The sequence below is a fragment of the Corylus avellana genome, unplaced genomic scaffold, assembly GCF_965113065.1.
Source record: "Corylus avellana unplaced genomic scaffold, dhCorAvel1.hap1.2 HAP1_SCAFFOLD_23, whole genome shotgun sequence".
In the NCBI taxonomy this organism is placed as follows: Eukaryota; Viridiplantae; Streptophyta; class Magnoliopsida; order Fagales; family Betulaceae; genus Corylus; species Corylus avellana.
This window is the reverse complement of record NW_028290478.1, coordinates 192,501-195,000: the sequence shown is the minus strand read 5'-3', so window position 1 is coordinate 195,000 and position 2,500 is coordinate 192,501.

The following is a 2,500-nucleotide window of genomic DNA, read 5'->3' as shown; positions in this document are numbered from 1 at the left end:
TCTGTCTGGAGGGAATCATTTTTTCTCAATCAAGAATGCCTCAACTGGATAAATTCACTTATTTCACACAATTCTTCTGGTCATGCCTTTTCCTCTTTACTTTCTATATTCCCATATGCAATGATGGAGATGGAGTACTTGGGATCAGCAGAATTCTAAAACTACGGAACCAACTGGTTTCACACCGGGGGAACAACATCCGGAGCAACGACCCCAACAGTTTGGAAGATATCTTGAGAAAAGGTTTTAGCACCGGTGTATCCTATATGTACTCTAGTTTATTCGAAGTATCCCAATGGTGTAACGCCGTCGACTTATTGGGAAAAAGGAGGAAAATCACTTTGATCTCTTGTTTCGGAGAAATAAGTGGCTCACGAGGAATGGAAAGAAACATATTATATTTGATCTCGAAGTCCTCATATAGCACTTCTTCCAATCCTGGATGGGGGATCGCTTGTAAGAATGACATAATGCTAATCCATGTTCCACACGGCCAAGGTATTATTATCGCTTAGCGCTTGTGCTAAGGAAGCTAGACTCATTCTCTTGTGAGCATAAGAGTGACTGCACTCTCATGTCATGGGGAATAGGCACCTGTCTCAGGTAAGGAGGGAGGGCTCTCTTGCTTCACTGATTCAATCTTTCCTGGCTCGGAAGGAGGAGAATTTGCTTATGTCCATGGGAGGCCGCAAAAAGGGGAATGAATCGGGTCAGTCCGCATAGACGAAGCTTGCTCCTTCTGGCTCCTTTCTGTCATCTAGCCCTAATCAATATCAATAAGGGGAAGGCGAAGAGCTTTCTCTTGATCCTGGGAGAGATCGGGCCATAATCTAATAGGGGAAGGCAAGGCCAGAAAGAGTACATTTCTAGTCCTGATCAAGCTTAGCTACCTATAAATGCCAATCCGAATTGATCTTGCTTGCATTCCTTCCTAAAGTCTAAAGTGAGGAATCTTTATCGATACCCCTTACCTGACGGTCAAGTAGTTTCAGCTTCTTCATCTCGGTTAATTGAAGCGCTCCTCAAAGAAAAAGAAGGTGAATGAATTCTGGTTGGCAAGGAATTATTATAGCTTAGCGCTTGTGCTAAGGAGTGAAACAGCTTGACCATAGGGAAAGGAAGACAGGGATGAGAGATTGAGAGCGGATAGCCGTAAAAAGAAAGAAGAAAGAATTTTCTGCCTTATTGAGTAGGGGCGATAACGAGCCTTATTGATTTGGGGCGAGCTAGCCACGCGGTCTTCCTTATAAGTTAAGTCAACTATTATGTCTGAGTTACCTTCCCTAAGCTCTTTATTATCTGCTCTCTTAGTCCTGCTGCTAGCTGTTAGCGGTTAGCTCTTTGCTCTTAGCCACTTGCTCTTTGAGGGAGGGTTAGGTCTGAGAAGCATGGGGCTGATGAACAAAGCCCTTATGGCAAGAATGGGCTGGAAATTAGTAACTGAACCTGATTCCCTTCTTGCCATAAAAGCCTCGATTCTGGGAAGCAAGTATCTGAACAACTCCTCTTTCTTCAATTGTGAAGCAAATTCTAAGTCATCCTATACTTGGAGAAGCATTCTCAAGGGGAAGGACATCCTAAAGATGGGAAGCAAGTATCTGAGGGTAATTTGGAATGGGCAAAGAGCAAAATTCTGGCTTGACTATGCTAACTCCTTCCTTCCCTCTCTGAGGATAAAGAGTTAGAAAGGTAAAGGCCTTCCCTCTATTCCTTCTTAAGGTCTATCAGAGTTTCCTTGTTCTCGTTAGCTCATATTTGAGAAGGCTAGATAGAAGGAGTTGAGTGTTAAGGCATTCCAAAGTGGTATAAACCTAGAGACAGGAAGAGAAGACAAAGTAGGAAAGGAATAGCTAATCTTGATATAGGAAAAAGGGAAGAGATAAGGAAGCACCGTTTTTTAATCTCATTATGACTTGGTCGTTCGGAAGAGATTCTTTCTCGATCAGAATACTGGAATGAAAGGCACTACAAGAAAGATATACCCCTTTTCAAATCGCCCCGCAAAGACGGACGTTCAGAAAGGTTATCGAGATTATCAATCGCTCTTTTTAGTGGGGAGGAATAGTGCGGGAAGGGAGCGAGACCAAGCCGAGCCACTAGGAGAGTAAGCCCTTCCCACGTGTCAAGTTGAATAAATGAATGCAGCCTCAACCAGAGAGATCAACCCGCGCCTTTGATTTTAGGCCGCCGGCGGCGAAGAACGCACTAATCCGCGACCTGCAAGTTTTCCGAAACCGACCTGAATAGAATTTTTCCAAAAATGCTTGCTGAAAATCAAAGAAAGAAGGTCCATTTTCCCACGTAGTTCGTCGGTCAAACCAACGATTCTCTTCTCAAAGTAATAGAGAGATCTTTTTCTAGTTAGACTTCTATCAATGCAATGAAAGAACCATCCCTTCCTATTTGTTTGTCCTGTCAGATAGAAAGAAAATGAGACCCCAAAGAGCCCTTCTTTACCACTTTAGGGGGTGGGGGTGAAGGGGGGGTTTACATACAACCG